The sequence below is a fragment of the Triturus cristatus genome, chromosome 1_1, assembly GCF_964204655.1.
Source record: "Triturus cristatus chromosome 1_1, aTriCri1.1, whole genome shotgun sequence".
NCBI lineage: Eukaryota > Metazoa > Chordata > Amphibia > Caudata > Salamandridae > Triturus > Triturus cristatus.
The window spans coordinates 47,068,338-47,086,549 of record NC_140579.1 but is presented as its reverse complement, the minus strand read 5'-3'; the positions used below and the strand labels follow the sequence as shown (position 1 = coordinate 47,086,549).

General features: G+C 48.4%; 1 protein-coding gene across 8 annotated transcripts in view; it reads right to left on the bottom strand.

Annotated features, from left to right (window-relative positions):
• Window positions 1–18,212, bottom strand: part of LOC146869330 (RNA helicase MOV-10-like) — a 614,726-nt gene that overhangs the window by 457,100 nt on the left and 139,414 nt on the right. The gene's annotated exons all lie outside the window — the stretch shown is intronic.

Sequence of the window (18,212 nt, the reverse complement as noted above, 5' to 3'; positions counted from 1 at the left end):
TTCTCTTTATGTGACTTTTTATTATCCAGTGGATGTATGCTTCTGCAATGTGTTTTATATACTACTTATTGGAGGAATCAAGGCTTCCAAATGACCCAGAAGAAACTGTACACTCGTATTCTCTACCGATATCCGAAGCTCACCTACAGTTGGGATGGTATTACATTCTGCTAAAAGGACATCCTAAACTAAGTGATTATTTTCAACTAACGTTGGTTAGCAATGGGGGTGGAGTGGAAGCAGAGTCTGTACATCACTAAAATATACGTGACAAAGTACAACCTGCTGTACATCATGAAGTATTTTGCAGATCATCATGGAGATCCGCAACCATATGGAGGAACAAGGCCAAAGGCAGGAGTTCCTTTATAAGGTCATTGAACTCAGAGGTGACTTGCAATGTCCTTATAAAGTGTGGCAGGGAGTACTTTATTCTTTATAATACATGACCACACAATCACCCTTTCCACAAAATACTTATATCCTTGGTGTGTCACTCTTTCATGTGAAAGACATAGAATGTTTGTAAACATGAAGAATACAATTAGAATAAGCTATCAGTCACACACTTCTTTAATGTCATGATGTGCATTGGTTTGACATGCTAATGTCTAAACACTAATCTATAAGTAACGTTTACTTTACATGACCAACGCTGGGTTGCATTTGCAAAATAATAAAACTATCTCTATTTTCTACCACGCAAAATTAAACAAACACAAAAGCAATTCGATATTGGTTTCAAAAAGATTTTAGAATCAGTTTAATACAAGTCAGATTAAAATAAACTGTTGCTCAGAATTAGCAGAAACACGCAAAACGATTCTATTTTTCCACTAGTTACCTGAAGCATGGTAAAATAAACATGCTGCCATAAATATCTTGTTTCTGCTTATTACTGTTCATCTAGAAAAACAGGAGAATGGAAAGCCACTTTCCTTTTTAGGTCTCGTGTTTGGCAGCGCATGCGCTGTCTCAGCGAGACCTAAAGTAATCTGTATGTTGGCTGAAATTTAGTCTAATTTGTTTTTCTGCTTGTGATTAGCTTACCTGAGGCATTGTGTTGTGTTCGTGCTTTCTGTTGGCTGTTGATCCTCCAGTTACTTCCGTGTAGTTCCAAAGCAGCAGCGCCCAAGTACAGTTTTCGTCCGCAACTCGCACTTGGTTTAATTAACTGCAGTGTGCCATCTGTTTCTCACGCCGCGTTTGTTTTATTTATTTAAGACGCGCTCCCCGTGTTCGCAATAGAACGGCGGCATTCCTCCAGCCCAGCATTCTACTTTCAAGCCTGGTCTGCTCCTAGCAAGGCTCTCTTACAAAGTCTGGTGCGTGTCATAATGTGGGGATATTTCCATATGTTTACAAGTTCATGCGCAAATTTGTTCTGGAATTTGGAAATGTCAGCGATGTGGCTTTCGGCAGCAGCAGCACCCTTGACAGCGCGTGCCAATTGCCCTTTCTTCTCGGCGCTCAAGCAATTTACATTCAAGCAGAGTGGCATTATTTCGCTGTTATGTAGAATCAAATGATTGGAAAACTCTGAGACCTTCTTTAAGTAGGCCAGGCCCGGTCTTTCTAAGCAGGGCGCCGGGATTCACATGTTAATAGAAAGCTATAGAAGTGACTGCCAAGGGAGGCGAGGAGTGTGTGTGGGGGGAGGAGAGATTGCTGGAGCAGGGTTTTCTATTTAAACCCAAACACCAGTTTATATTTTTGTATGTCATAATTAAAATTACTAATGATTAATTATTAAGTACTAAGTTTTGTTGAGTTTTATTAACCAACTTTACTAATGGAAGGAATTACACGTGGGAACGCAACTGCATGGCTTAATTAATAAGTGAACTAAGATGGTGAGCAAATTAATTAAATAAGTGTGGCTTATGTGATATTTGTTATGTGATTGCGCTTTAAAATAAAATGCTTTAATGCTTTTTATGTTGCAAATGGCCAGATAAATACATACACATAAGGGTATTATTGGGAAATTAACACTGTATAAATCAATACAATGTAGTAACGTTGTTTTGTGTTTCTTTTTAATTAAGTTGTCCATTGTGGCCTGTTAAGAAAATGGCCGACATCTACAGCCTGCATTTGAGTAAATTAAATATGAAGAGAGGCTTCGCTGATTGTGACCTCGGCCTCTGCCTGAATTAAAAGTTATGAAAAAGATGACAACTCTGGGATGTCCGCCAGTTATCCTTGGAGGAGAACAGTTGTCACAAATGAACATTTGATAAACTTGTGGTGGCTTCACTGCGAGTGATACAATTCCGGAGAAGGGCATCCGTGAATGTTACGAATTCGTTTTGGACTTCCTATTTCTTTGTTTTGAATTTTGAGATATCCAAGAGCGGAGATTTTTCTAATGTTGCAAGCTGACATCCTTTCCTGCTCAACAGACGTTTTAGAGCTTTGTTTGTAACTTTTAGTATGTAAATTTTAGTATAAATATTACTAGACTAGAGAGGGTCTAGGGCACTTCTTCCTGAACTTATGCTCAAGAGGATCGATGCTGACTGAGAGGACGGTGACTCTACATGACAGCTTGAGAGACTTTAATTCTTTGCTGAGAGACCTGACCTGACCTAGAGAACGACATTTAGCCAGAATAGGTAAATATGAGAATAATGATCTTGCAAATTGAATGATTCCCATATGAATTAATTTAGATAAAATAATTCTTGTTTGAATTACAGTGTCGGGTGGTTATTTCTTTGTCATGTTATTGAGATCTCAGATGTGTTTAACAGTTTCATCAAGACTCAAGACAATTCAATTTTGGTTGCATTGACCTCAAATTAGGTGCAGATTGATTAAAGGAGTTCTCCTTATATTCAGTACGGATAGGGTAATAGAATGGATGTTGGTGTAATTGGCCCCACCAGCGTATGATGAGTATATGTGCGCATGACTGTGAAATTATTTTGTCCGTGGAAGTAGGGAGAATTTATAAGCTTTGATCTAAAGCAAGATTACTGATGGCAATCCCCAAGTCCGCCTCTCCATTTGAATAGGGAGAGCCCGAGGATTACAACACCTTGCAGTCCAAAGGACTATTCATGGCCGTCACCTGACCTTATTACATACATCTCAGTCAGTGGTTCGGCTGATGACTATCAGCATCCTGACCCTTCAACTTTCCCACCTCCCACGCACATAAACTTGGCGGAAATTCACAGCGCGCTTTCAGTGCTAGTTTGTTCGGTCCTGAGCATGACAGATGCACTGAAAGCAGGCTGCGCGCTGCAGGACGAAGGAGCAGAGCTGGTCACTTGTGTGTTTACACCCTACAATGAGATGCCCAGAGGTCGCATTCAAATGAGAGTGGGAGTGGGAGTGAATGGTAAATGAGAGTGGAGGAATTAGCCCGCCATCAACAAGTTGGTCTCAACCTCACGTTGCTGTGTAGATTCGGAAACAAGTACTGACAAACTCAGTAGGTCTGGCTTTTGTAGAAAACCGAAGTGTGAGTGGGGGTAGACTATAATGATGCATTTGTAATTGCATTTATATTGCGCTTACTACCCCTGATGAGGCGTCGAAATTGGTAAGAGATGGACAGTGCCTTCACATTTAAAATATTTTGTTAAGTTTCCCAAAATGGCCCAACACACTGCATGCTCTTTGCTAAATACGTGTTTGTGTTACAATAAAAAAGAGATAAAGTGCGGTGGAAATGCTGTTGGCAGTGAGGGGCCTATGCGAGGGCACGATGACGATCACTTACAATATTTCACACCACTCACAGCGGAAGATGTGGGTGAGACAGATGATCTTCTTCCTGTACAACAGCTATTTATCTGAGAGGCTGTAGCTCAGTGGTAGAGTGCATGCTGTTCATGCATGAGGCCCCGCGTTAGATTCCCCGGCATCTCCGCTTCTTTTGCTACGTAAAATGGATTATGATTTATGTATATTTCTGGGTGACCGTCTACATAGCCCATAGCCATGTATTATTATTACCAAATGCATTATTGATAATAATATTCATAGATGTATAGACCGAAACCGATATCCATACAGCTGAATTGGAGCTGATAATGGCTAGAGAAATTAGTAGAATTGAATAACGATCGCTGGTCGGATAGAAAGACACTACCATGTCTGGTTTCACAGTTTCTCAATCACCAGCACAATAATGTTAGACAACTCAGTTTCTATATTCTTTAAAAAATCCAAAATCTATAAAAATATAGAAACCCCAAAAATACGGAAATTGAGAGGCAGTGCATAAAAATACAGTCAAAAACAAACTGTGAGAACATGCAGTGAGACAACATAAAAATGTAGCGGTTGGTACTATCATACAAATTTTACGTTCGAATTCGCTTTTGATACATACTACGTCAAACACTGACAAGCATGTATGCCCTCTGTCTTCAAGGATTTAGTAGAAGGACAGTCATCTATCTGGGTATGTAGCTCAGTGGTAGAGTGCATACTTCTCATGTATGAGGCCCTGGGTTCAATCCCTAGCATCTCCAGCTTTTTTTAATAAAAATGTGCTTTTCTATTTTTTTTCATTTACACTAATAGATCAGATGAAACATTTACTTTCTTTTCTTTTAATCGGATTTATTTTTCCGCTAATGACCGTTGCAATGCCTTCTGAGCACTAGCTCATTAATGTGCTACGGTGGCCCCCGCGCAAATGCTCGTGTGGTACTGGACACAAAGACCACAACATATTTAGTCACTTATGGATTTGCATTTATTATATATTAGTAGGACACTGTGCCCTCTGCTAAAATTTGCTTTTGTTAGTAGTCTCTCGATAGCAAATCAGCAGGAGTTGTACACTCATTTCATGTACACTGTACTCTATCAGCGACTTCCACCACTACCTGATTAGATATGCACCCCCTTTCTCATCACTTATGAACACTGCTCCCCATCTCCCCATAATCAGCCTTAGCATCTCTTACTGACTAGTTAGTGCACAGCACTTCAGTCATCGTAAGTGGCGTCTAGCAGTTAATTTCAGGAACTGCGACCGAGGAGACTGAAGCGCTCCCCAGGCAAACCGACAGTCTCTTAGCACTCCCTCATCATAAACAGACCTGTCTGACAGCCTTTAAGTAACAAGTCTTTGATTAACCTTCATAGGAAAGCGAGCTCACAGATCTGCGGCGGACGCAGTATCATTTCATTTAGAGTTAATCACTGCTCTCTTGTCAACATCGGACTCAATCCCAGAGTCGAGCCCGCTCTGTTGAGTTGATCAGCTAAGTGTCAGCGAGAGGCCAAGAAATGAATGAGCACTTAGTCTATGCTGTGCTCCTTCTTGAGCAAAGTTGATGTGTGCTAGCAGGCTGCCAGAAAAACGCTAGCTGCAGTGAAGGACTTACCTTTTAGAGTTCTATGTGGTATTGAGTATCTTTAACTTGGGTCAGAGGCGGCAGCTATTATTTATAGCGCTTAGTAACTGTAATAGCGTTGTATATAATAAGAAATCATCATTAATACTACTCCTGTTAATATTACTCTTCAGTGAACTCATGCCACTGGTGCAGAGTAAAGAATCTCGCACATGACCAAAAAGGTCCTTTTATCTTGGGTATACTATTGATAAGCTACTGTAGATGTGGTCTTAATTTATGCATAAACAAATCAGTGCAGAGGTCTAAAGCTTTTCTGCAGAGCCCGCCCCGGGCGCTGCCAAGTACCAATGCAGCTAGTATTGATTTCACCGCATGTCCTTCTCCCACCACCCTATGCTTCTTTTACCTTTGCCTCATTCTTGATAGGTTTCTGCTTCCTTTCCTCCCTGCTCTCTGCCCGACCCCTCTCGGTGTTAGACCTGGCATCTTTGGCGTGGTTACCCCTGACTTTTTGCCTCTACCTCCTGTATTTTTGATGCTATGCTGGATTTCGTTTTTGCTGGTTTAGATGCTTTGGGCACTTTGCCACTGCTGATCAGTGTCAAAGTGCAAGTACTCCCTTGGTAAATTGTTATATTGATTGGTTATCCATGATTGGTATATTTGTTTCACCTGTTAGCCCCTAGTAAAGTGCACTGCGTGTGCCAGGGCTGGTGATTCAAATGCTACTAGTGGGCTGCAGCACTGATTGTGCCACCCACAGGAGTAGCGCTAAAATGATGTCTTAGGCCTGCTTGCAGTGCCAATGTGCAGTCCAGGACTGCCATGTTGACCTGGCCAGTGCACCCACTGACCAGGCCTTATCCTTCCCTTTCTGTACATGTCAGGCATCCCTATGGTGGCCCTAGGTACCCCCCTGGGCTGGGCGCAGTGTATCTGAAAGGTAGGGCATGTACTGAGGTGTGTAACATGCCCTGGTAGTGAATTACAGCCATTTCCGTTTTTCACTGCTGAGAGGCTATCTTGCCCATAGGATAGAATGGGGAAGGCTGTTTACATGCCTATCTTCCCATAAGGGCAAGATAGAAAATCCAAGTTTGGTATCTCTGTGTTCAGAATTTAATTATGCATCTTTTTAGCAAGATGGTTTTTAAATTCACTGTGTGGGAATAGCACTTTTTAGAAAGTAGCTATTCTCCTGTTTAACCTTCCTGTGTGCCTGTGTGCTGGTTGGCTGACTGGTGTCATGTGATGGGCCAGGTGGCTCCAGGAGCCAGGATGAGTCAGCAGCAGGGTGAATAGGGAGATCTGCTTTAGATGGGTGGGAGGAGTAGTCCCTGGGTTTGAATAGGGCTGCCTCTGCCAACACAAAGCTGGCTCCACCCCCTGCTGGCCAGGCTGAGGACTCTGCCTCTGCTGGAACAAAGAAGGCTCCACCTCCTGCTGAGCGTCTAACGACCCTGCCCCTCACTCTGAAAGGAACCAGGTGCTCCAGAGCAGAGCACACCCAGGAACCGGTTTGAGCAGGGGAATCCCCCCACTGGAACAAAGAGAGACAAAGACTTGGAGGGGTATAAGAAGAGGACCCCAGACACCTAAACTTTAGATCACTTTGGAACTAAGAAGAAACCTCTGCCAAGGAGAAAGCTGAAAAGGACTGAAGAGGAGAAGACTGCCTGCTTGCTGTTTTGCTTTGCTGCCAAGGAGAGGGGAAGGACTTTGCTGTGTCCCCTTCTTTTGATTCTGATCTCCAAGGGCCTGAGAAGAGCTGGCTCCCTGTTAAGAAGTCCCAGGAACAAAAGGACTTCACCACCAGCTCCCCTGGAACTCTGCTGTTAGACCTGGCATCTTTGGCGTGGCTACCCCTGACTTTTTGCCTCTACCTCCTGTATTTTTGATGCTATGCTGGATTTCGATTTTGCTGGTTTAGATGCTTTGGGCACTTTGCCACTGCTGATCAGTGTCAAAGTGCAAGTGCTCCCTTGGTAAATTGTTGTATTGATTGGTTATCCATGATTGGTATATTTGTTTCACCTGTTAGCCCCTAGTAAAGTGCACTGCGTGTGCCAGGGCTGGTGATTCAAATGCTACTAGTGGGCTGCAGCACTGATTGTGCCACCCACAGGAGTAGCGCTAAAATGATGTCTTAGGCCTGCTTGCAGTGCCTATGTGCAGTCCAGGACTGCCATGTCGACCTGGCCAGTGCACCCACTGACCAGGCCTTATCCTTCCCTTTCTGTACATGTAAGGCATCCCTATGGTGGCCCTAGGTACCCCCCTGGGCTGGGTGCAGTGTATCTGAATGGTAGGGCATGTACTGAGGTGTGTAACATGCCCTGGTAGTGAATTACAGCCATTTTCGTTTTTCACTGCTGAGAGGCTAACTTGCCCATAGGATAGAATGGGGAAGGCTGTTTACATGCCTATCTTCCCATAAGGGCAAGATAGAAAATCCAAGTTTGGTATCTCTGTGTTCAGAATTTAATTATACATCTTTTTAGCAAGATGGTTTTTAAATTCACTGTGTGAGAATAGCACTTTTTAGAAAGTAGCTATTCTCCTGTTTAACCTTCCTGTGTGCCTGTGTGCTGGTTGGCTGAAGGGTGTCATGTGATGGGCCAGGTGGCTCCAGGAGCCAGGATGAGTCAGCAGCAGGGTGAATAGGGAGATCTGCTTTAGATGGGTGGGAGGAGTAGTCCCTGGGTTTGAATAGGGCTGTCCCTGCCAAACACAAAGCTGGCTCCACCCCCTGCTGGCCAGGCTGAGGACTCTGCCTCTGCTGGCACAAAGAAGGCTCCACCTCCTGCTGAGCGTCTAACGACCCTGCCCCTCACTCTGAAAGGAACCAGGTGCTCCAGAGCAGAGCACACCCAGGAACCGGTTTGAGCAGGGGAATCCCCCCACTGGAACAAAGAGAGACAAAGACTTGGAGGGGTATAAGAAGAGGACCCCAGACACCTAAACTTTAGATCACTTTGGAACTAAGAAGAAACCTCTGCCAAGGAGAAAGCTGAAAAGGACTGAAGAGGAGAAGACTGCCTGCTTGCTGTTTTGCTTTGCTGCCAAGGAGAGGGGAAGGACTTTGCTGTGTCCCCTTCTTTTGATTCTGATCTCCAAGGGCCTGAGAAGAGCTGGCTCCCTGTTAAGAAGTCCCAGGAACAAAAGGACTTCACCACCAGCTCCCCTGGAACTCTGCTGAGAGAGTTCTGACCTGCCTTGGAGTGCTTGCCCAGTCTTGGGGCCTCAGGAGGTCGTTTTGCTGTGTTTGGGAGCTGGGAAGCAGAAGCGTGAACAAGAGTGACTGGTACCCAACGCATCATCCGATTGCGTGTCGCAAGACGAGAGTGCGTGGAAAATTTAATCGCGGCACCATCGCAACACGCAGGGTCTCCGCATCGCCGAGTGCGTCGAGCATCGTCCCGAAGCGTGAAGCTTCCTGCCATTGCGAGGGTTGTCGCAGAACCAGTTTGCGGGCCGCACCACTGCCGGTGCGTGAAAAGTCTCCAATCGCTGCGTGCGTCGACGCAGAGTCCCGTTCCGTGGCGCATCGAGAGTTGCGGCGCCGGAAGGCAACGCTGCGCCACGCATCGCACCACATCGAAGAGTGTCGCATCGAACCTGTGCGTGAAGCTTCCCCCTAAGAAACCTACGCAACGAAAGCCAAAGGTATCGCATCCTCCCCCTACAGATCGGAGCCGGCGCATCCACCTCTGCTGCGTGAAGCAGGGCTGCTGCAAAGCCTCCCCAGGATCTCAGGAGCATCGCATCGCCTTTGCCATCTTCCTTGTTATAGCTTTTGGGAACCTTATCGCAACTACAGGTACTGTTGGGCACGAGAGTGTCGCATTTTGTGCATTGAGAGTCGCACTGTGCAGGACACTGATTTTGACATCCTGGAGTACTTTCTGCAAACTCTTGAACTATCTTTAAAGTAACCTTTTGAAGTATATGTTGGTTTGTCTGTAGTATTTGGTCTTGTGAAGTTTTTTTAGTAAAGATGCATTATTTTTCTAAAACTGGTGTGGAGTAAATCTGTGGTGTTTTCACTGTGTTACTGTGAGTGTTGGTACAAATACTTTACACATTGCCTTTGATAGCCTAGACTGCTCAGGCCAAGCTACCTAGAGGGTGAGCAGGGGTTATCTTAACAGTGTATCCCCCTTTCCTTGACCAGAAGCAAGGGTCCCTACTTGGACAGTGGAACCTACCCTGCCAACTAGAGACCCCCAGATCTAACATTGGTGGTCAGCGGTGAGGATTGAACTTGTATTTGTACTTGACCCACAGTAATTGGTGTACATCACTAGGAGTGCAGACCAATAGACAACCACATACTGTATTATTTTTGATTCTATTTTTGAGTAACTCTTCAAGAGCATCATGTCTCAGGTGGCAACAAGTGAGAGGGCAGAATTGGAGTTTTCCATTGCGGATTTATATTCATACAAAGTTGAAGATCTCAAGCAATTCTGCAAAGACCGTGGTTGCTCTTTTAAAAGCGGAGCTAGAAAGGATGTGCTACAAAGAGTCCTGAAGGCCTGGTGGAAGGCCCAAGAGGAAAGTGATGCAAATGAAGAGGATGGTTTTGTTCCCCAAGATCTGCCTGTGGGCAGACCAGTCTCAAGGGCTGGCAGCTCCCATTCCAGTAGGGGGCTCACTCCAGAGGAGTTGGAGGAGAATCAAAGGGTGAGAAACCATGAATTGGAAATTATGAAAATGAAAATGAAGCAATCAGAAGTAGACAAGGCGGCGGAGGAGAGCAAGAATGCCCGTGCCTTGGAGGAGAAGAAATTGCTTCTGGCTCATGAAGTGAGCATGAGAGAACTGGACATCAAGGCCAAGCAGGTGGAGTCCGGTTCAAATGGTGGCAGCGCACAGCCAGTGCAGGGGGGTAAAGTATATATCCCCAAAGATTTAGTACAGAATTACAATAGGAGTGAAGATATCTATGCCTGGTTTACATCGTATGAGATAGCATTAAGAATGAATGGTGTGCCTGAATGTAACGCCCTGAACATCTCAGGATCGTTTAACAGACACGATAATGAGAACGCAACCACTTGTGAAGGTTTAGTTATTTTAATGAAGGCAAAAATAATACAAGGAATAAACAAAGGTTATAGTCACTGAAATCCTCCAGGCTAAGTACGTTACCAGCCCACAGCACGGATGGTCCTAACCGTCCTCTGCATATACGCCGATCCCGGCGTATGCCAACAGAGGGCAGAAATGAAATGGCCGACAATGCCAATCGGTAGGCTGTGAGGGGCACGAAGAGTGTTGGGGAGAATCGAGGAGTCAGGGAAACACCCAGCCGGGGTCTCTACCTGAAGGGAGCAGCCGCTCAACCTCTTCCTCAGACTGCACCGGGACGCGGAGTCACCTCCTGGTGATGCGTCACCGATACCCCAATCACAAGCAAAGAAGACTGAACCGAGAGCAGCCGCTCGATCGATCCCGTGGACTTCCGAGTCTGTAACGCGGCAAACACCTCCTGGTGTGCGTTACAGCTGGCAGTCCCTGTATCTCTGGTCGGGCTGGTACGACTCCAACCAGCAAAAGCGCCACTGCGCTTTGACTCAGCCGAGTCAAAAAGCGAAGCTCAATGGTTATCCGGTAGAGCTTCCGGGTCCTTCACAGGTGACGATGGGGCAAGACACGGCCCAGGGAGTAACGACTCGACCTACCTCCGTTCTTGCCTTACTGGAGCACCACTCCGGAACACTGCTCTTCACTAAGCAGGTACGTCGGTGTAAACACAATATCCGACAGCGTTGTACCTCTCGGTTCCTCCCTTTATAGGGCGTGTTTTCCTTGAGTTATGTAACAGCTCTCCTGTTTACATAAGGGCGTGTTTTCCTTGAGTTATGTAACAGCTCTCCTGTTTACATAAGGGCGTGTTTTCCTTGAGTTATGTAACAGCTCTCCTGTTTACATAAGGGCGTGTTTTTCCTCCCCTCGCATGACAGGAATTCTTGACACTGAACAGCATTGGGGGGCGGGCCTGTGGAAACATTTTGAGGCTTCTGGGAGGAGTGTTCTAGAGCCCTTAGAATTAGCAGGTGCCATGACCTATCCCAATATGAAGGAGGCCCTATGTCTCAGGTATGGACTTACTCCAGAGCAGTATAGACTGCAGTTTAGAAATTCCAAGAAGAAAGAGTCTGAGACTTGGATGGAGTGTGTGAATCTGTACTCGCGGGCACTGGAAGGTTGGATGAAGGGCAGCAAGGTAACTGATTATAAGGGGTTGTTACATTTAATTAGTTGGGAGCACTTGAGTAGTCTATGTGTTCCAGAGCTGCGCCAGCATCTTTTAGATAGCAAGTTGACGGACCCCATTGAGCTTGCTAAGGAGGCGGACCGCTGGACCAGTACCAGGGTCCACAGAGGAATTGTGGGTACCATTGCCAAAGGTGGGCAGGCTCCCCAGCAGAAGAGTGGGGGGGACAAGGGTAACCAAAAGGAGTTCTCACAAGGGCCCCAAAATAGTTCCCAGGGTAACCAGTCCCAGCCCCCCAAGTCAAAACCCAAACCAACCTGGCCCCCTAAGGGCAGGTCGGATAACAAGGGTCCCATTAAGTGTTATCACTGTCAGGAATTGGGTCACAAGTCTCCTGTGTGTCCCAAGAAATCCCAGGCACCCACTGGTGCTCCAACACCAGGTATAGCTAGTGTAGCTTTTGGGGGGGATTTAATTTCTAGTGATTTGGAGGGTTTAGCAGTTATGTCCCTTGTCTCTTTAGGAGACACAGAGATGGTCCAGGAAACCCCTGTCCCTGATAACACTAAGAAGTACAGGCAGTGGGTGACCATCAATGGGAGGAGGGTGGAGGCTCTCAGGGACAGTGGAGCCAGTGTGACTACGGTCAGGTATCAGTGGGTCCCTGAGGAGCTGATCATTCCAGACGTACTTCACCCAGTAGTGTCAGCTGACAACTCTGTGCGCCTTTGCAAGGTAGCACATGTTCCCTTTGAGTGGGGGGGGTCTCAGGTCCTCTCAAAGTTGTTGTGAGTCCATCCATGCCAGTAGACTGTCTGCTAGGTAATGACCTGGAGAGTTCCCCGTGGAAGGAGGTGGAACGCCAGGTTCATTTGGAGATGTTGGGTTTGCCTGAGTGGGTCTGTGTGACCACCCGGTCCATGGCAGCCAGACAGGGTTGTGAAGCAGACCTGGAGCCTGAAACAGTGGCCCAGGTCCCTGCCAGAAAGAGGAAGGGCAAGGGGTGTGGTGCGTCCACCCCCGCTGTTCCCACGGTCCAGGAAGGAGCAGAACCTACGGGGGATGCCCTGGAGCGTACAGGGGAACAGGTCGCTGAGCTGGGAGACATACCTGAGCTGACCCATTGGCGGCAAGAGGGTGGTCCCTCCAGAGAGGAGTTCTGCCGTGCGCAGAAGACATGCCCTACTCTTGAAGGTCTGCGGCACCAGGCTGCAGACCAGGCAGCAGGTGCTGATCCGAAGAACTTTTTTCTCTACTGGGAGAATGACTTGTTGTACAGTGAGCCTAGGTTTGCTGAGCCCAGTGGATCACGTACCCTGGTGGTACCCGCAGGGTTCAGAGACTTCCTACTGGGTCTGGCTCACGACGTGCTGCTTGCAGGACATCTCGGGCAGGACAAGACCCGACAAAGGCTTGCCACCTACTTTTACTGGCCCGGGATGAAGACGGACGTCGCTTCCTTTTGTAAATCATGCCAGACTTGCCAGGCAAGTGGCAAGGCTGGAGGAAAATGCAAAGGCCCTCTCCAGCCTTTTCCGGTAGTGAGCACCCCTTTCGAGCGGGTGGGGATAGATATTGTGGGGCCACTGGACCCCAGGACCGCCTTAGGCAACAGGTTCATCCTGGTCCTGGTGGATCATGCCACCCGGTACCCGGAGGCTATCCCTCTCAGGACAACCACAGCCCTGGTGGTGGGCCGTGCGTTGATGGGGATCTTTTCCCGTGTGGGTTTCCCCAAAGAGGTGGTATCTGACCGGGGTACCAACTTCATCTCCAGGTATATGAAGTCTCTGTGGGAGGAGTGTGGGGTAACTTATAAGTTCACCACTCCTTACCACCCTCAAGGAAATGGGTTGGTTGAAAGGTTCAACCGGACCCTGAAAGGCATGATCATGGGGCTGACAGAGCCCATGAGACGGAAGTGGGACGTATTTTTGCCATGCCTATTATTTGCCTACAGGGAGGTACCACAAAAGTCTCTAGGGTTCAGTCCCTTTGAGCTTTTGTACGGGCACCCTGTTAGAGGACCTCTCAGTCTGGTGAAGGAGGGTTGGGAGAAATCCCCGGGGAAAACCCCTCAGGATGTGTTCAGCTATGTGCTGGCCATCCGCAACCAGACACAGCGCTTCCGGGCCCTCGCTCAGGCGAACCTGGAAGCCAGCCAGGATGAGATGAAGAGGTGGTATGGCCAGCATACCACTCTGATGGAATTTCAACCTGGGCAGATGGTGTGGGTGATGGCGCCAGTGGAGCCTTGCGCGCTCCAGGACAAGTGGACTGGGCCATATGAGGTGGTGGAGCGCAAGAGTGAGGTGACCTACCTGGTCAACTTGCAATCTCCCAGGAACCCCATGAGGGTCCTACACGTGAACCGCCTCAAACCCCATTTTGAGAGGTCTGAAATAACAATGCTACTGGCTACAGATGCAGGGATGGAGGAGGATAGCGATCCTCTTCCTGACCTCCTGGCAGCTAAGGAGCAAGATGGGTCAGTGGATGGAGTGGTCCTCTCGCCCACCCTGACCCCAGAACAGCAGAGGGACTGTCGCCATGTGCTGGGTCAGTTTGCATCTCTGTTCTCCCTGACCCCCGGTATCACCAACTGGTGTGTCCATGACGTGGACACGGGAGATAGCATGCCTGTGAAACAGAAGTTTTACCGGGTGGCTGACAAGGTCAGGGCCAGCATCAAGAAGGAGGTTTCTAAGATGTTGGAGCTAGGGGTGATTGAGCCCTCCAGCAGCCCCTGGGCTAGCCCAGTGGTACTTGTACCGAAAGCTGCTGCGCCAGGTGCCACTCCAGAACTTAGGTTTTGTGTGGACTACCGTGGGCTCAATGCTGTCACGAAGACTGACGCACACCCCATCCCCAGAGCAGATGAGCTCGTGGATCGGTTGGGAGCTGCCAACTACCTCAGTACGTTTGATTTAACTTCTGGGTACTGGCAGATTGCCTTAACTGATGGGGCCAAGGAGAGGTCTGCGTTTTCAACTCCAGAGGGGCACTTCCAGTTCCGTGTCATGCCCTTTGGGTTGAAGAACGCCCCTGCCACATTCAAGAGACTGGTCAACCAGGTACTGTCCGGGCTGGAGCAATTCAGCGCCGCATATCTGGATGACATTGCTGTGTTCAGTTCCACTTGGGAAGAACACTTGCAACACCTCTGCGCAGTGTTGAAGGCTCTGCATAGTGCAGGCCTCACTATCAAGGCCAGTAAGTGCCAGATAGGGCAGGGTTCGGTGGTCTATTTGGGACACCAGGTAGGAAGCGGCCAGGTGGCGCCCCTACAAGCCAAGATAGATACCATCCGGGCTTGGGAACCCCCCAAAACCCAGACAGCGGTGAGAGCCTTCTTAGGACTCACCGGGTACTATCGCCGTTTTGTCAAGGGGTATGGCACCATTGTTGCTCCCTTGACAGAACTAACTTCCAAGAAGTTACCGAAGAAAGTGATTTGGACCAGTGCCTGCCAAGAAGCTTTTGATGCCCTGAAGGAGGCCATGTGTACAGCACCTGTACTCAAGGCGCCTGACTTCTCCAAGGAGTTCATAGTGCAGACAGACGCTTCTGAGCATGGAGTGGGAGCGGTGCTCTCACAACTAAATGATGAGGACTTGGACCAACCTGTAGCTTTCATTAGTAGGAGGCTACTTCCCAGGGAACAGAGGTGGAGTGCAATTGAAAGGGAAGCTTTTGCTGTGGTCTGGGCGCTGAAGAAGCTGAGGCCCTACTTGTTTGGGACTCACTTCCGGGTTCAGACGGACCACAGGCCCCTCAGATGGTTGAAGCAGATGAGGGGTGAGAATCCTAAGCTGTTGAGGTGGTCCATTTCCCTACAGGGGATGGACTTTACGGTGGAACACCGCCCCGGTACAGAACACGCCAACGCTGATGGTCTGTCCAGGTTTTTCCGCCTTAGCGATGAGAACTCCCAAGAGGGTGGGTAGTTCTCCCCACTTTCAGCTGGAGGGGACACGTGTTAGACCTGGCATCTTTGGCGTGGCTACCCCTGACTTTTTGCCTCTACCTCCTGTATTTTTGATGCTATGCTGGATTTCGATTTTGCTGGTTTAGATGCTTTGGGCACTTTGCCACTGCTGATCAGTGTCAAAGTGCAAGTGCTCCCTTGGTAAATTGTTGTATTGATTGGTTATCCATGATTGGTATATTTGTTTCACCTGTTAGCCCCTAGTAAAGTGCACTGCGTGTGCCAGGGCTGGTGATTCAAATGCTACTAGTGGGCTGCAGCACTGATTGTGCCACCCATAGGAGTAGCGCTAAAATGATGTCTTAGGCCTGCTTGCAGTGCCTATGTGCAGTCCAGGACTGCCATGTCGACCTGGCCAGTGCACCCACTGACCAGGCCTTATCCTTCCCTTTCTGTACATGTAAGGCATCCCTATGGTGGCCCTAGGTACCCCCCTGGGCTGGGTGCAGTGTATCTGAAAGGTAGGGCATGTACTGAGGTGTGTAACATGCCCTGGTAGTGAATTACAGCCATTTTCGTTTTTCACTGCTGAGAGGCTATCTTGCCCATAGGATAGAATGGGGAAGGCTGTTTACATGCCTATCTTCCCATAAGGGCAAGATAGAAAATCCAAGTTTGGTATCTCTGTGTTCAGAATTTAATTATACATCTTTTTAGCAAGATGGTTTTTAAATTCACTGTGTGAGAATAGCACTTTTTAGAAAGTAGCTATTATCCTGTTTAACCTTCCTGTGTGCCTGTGTGCTGGTTGGCTGAAGGGTGTCATGTGATGGGCCAGGTGGCTCCAGGAGCCAGGATGAGTCAGCAGCAGGGTGAATAGGGAGATCTGCTTTAGATGGGTGGGAGGAGTAGTCCCTGGGTTTGAATAGGGCTGTCCCTGCCAAACACAAAGCTGGCTCCACCCCCTGCTGGCCAGGCTGAGGACTCTGCCTCTGCTGGCACAAAGAAGGCTCCACCTCCTGCTGAGCGTCTAACGACCCTGCCCCTCACTCTGAAAGGAACCAGGTGCTCCAGAGCAGAGCACACCCAGGAACCGGTTTGAGCAGGGGAATCCCCCCACTGGAACAAAGAGAGACAAAGACTTGGAGGGGTATAAGAAGAGGACCCCAGACACCTAAACTTTAGATCACTTTGGAACTAAGAAGAAACCTCTGCCAAGGAGAAAGCTGAAAAGGACTGAAGAGGAGAAGACTGCCTGCTTGCTGTTTTGCTTTGCTGCCAAGGAGAGGGGAAGGACTTTGCTGTGTCCCCTTCTTTTGATTCTGATCTCCAAGGGCCTGAGAAGAGCTGGCTCCCTGTTAAGAAGTCCCAGGAACAAAAGGACTTCACCACCAGCTCCCCTGGAACTCTGCTGAGAGAGTTCTGACCTGCCTTGGAGTGCTTGCCCAGTCTTGGGGCCTCAGGAGGTCGTTTTGCTGTGTTTGGGAGCTGGGAAGCAGAAGCGTGAACAAGAGTGACTGGTACCCAACGCATCATCCGATTGCGTGTCGCAAGACGAGAGTGCGTGGAAAATTTAATCGCGGCACCATCGCAACACGCAGGGTCTCCGCATCGCCGAGTGCGTCGAGCATCGTCCCGAAGCGTGAAGCTTCCTGCCATTGCGAGGGTTGTCGCAGAACCAGTTTGCGGGCCGCACCACTGCCGGTGCGTGAAAAGTCTCCAATCGCTGCGTGCGTCGACGCAGAGTCCCGTTCCGTGGCGCATCGAGAGTTGCGGCGCCGGAAGGCAACGCTGCGCCACGCATCGCACCACATCGAAGAGTGTCGCATCGAACCTGTGCGTGAAGCTTCCCCCTAAGAAACCTACGCAACGAAAGCCAAAGGTATCGCATCCTCCCCCTACAGATCGGAGCCGGCGCATCCACCTCTGCTGCGTGAAGCAGGGCTGCTGCAAAGCCTCCCCAGGATCTCAGGAGCATCGCATCGCCTTTGCCATCTTCCTTGTTATAGCTTTTGGGAACCTTATCGCAACTACAGGTACTGTTGGGCACGAGAGTGTCGCATTTTGTGCATTGAGAGTCGCACTGTGCAGGACACTGATTTTGACATCCTGGAGTACTTTCTGCAAACTCTTGAACTAGCTTTAAAGTAACCTTTTGAAGTATATGTTGGTTTGTCTGTAGTATTTGGTCTTGTGAAGTTTTTTTAGTAAAGATGCATTATTTTTCTAAAACTGGTGTGGAGTAAATCTGTGGTGTTTTCACTGTGTTACTGTGAGTGTTGGTACAAATACTTTACACATTGCCTTTGATAGCCTAGACTGCTCAGGCCAAGCTACCTAGAGGGTGAGCAGGGGTTATCTTAACAGTGTATCCCCCTTTCCCTGACCAGAAGCAAGGGTCCCTACTTGGACAGTGGAACCTACCCTGCCAACTAGAGACCCCCAGATCTAACATCTGCTGAGAGAGTTCTGACCTGCCTTGGAGTGCTTGCCCAGTCTTGGGGCCTCAGGAGGTCGTTTCGCTGTGTTTGGGAGCTGGGAAGCAGAAGCGTGAACAAGAGTGACTGGTACCCAACGCATCATCCAATTGCGTTTCGCAAGAACGAGAGTGCGAGCAAAATTTCATCACGGCACCATCGCAACACGCAGGGTCCCCGCATCGCCGAGTGCGTCGAGCATCGTCCCGAAGCGTGAAGATTCCTGCCCTTGCGAGGGTTGTCGCAGAACCAGTTTG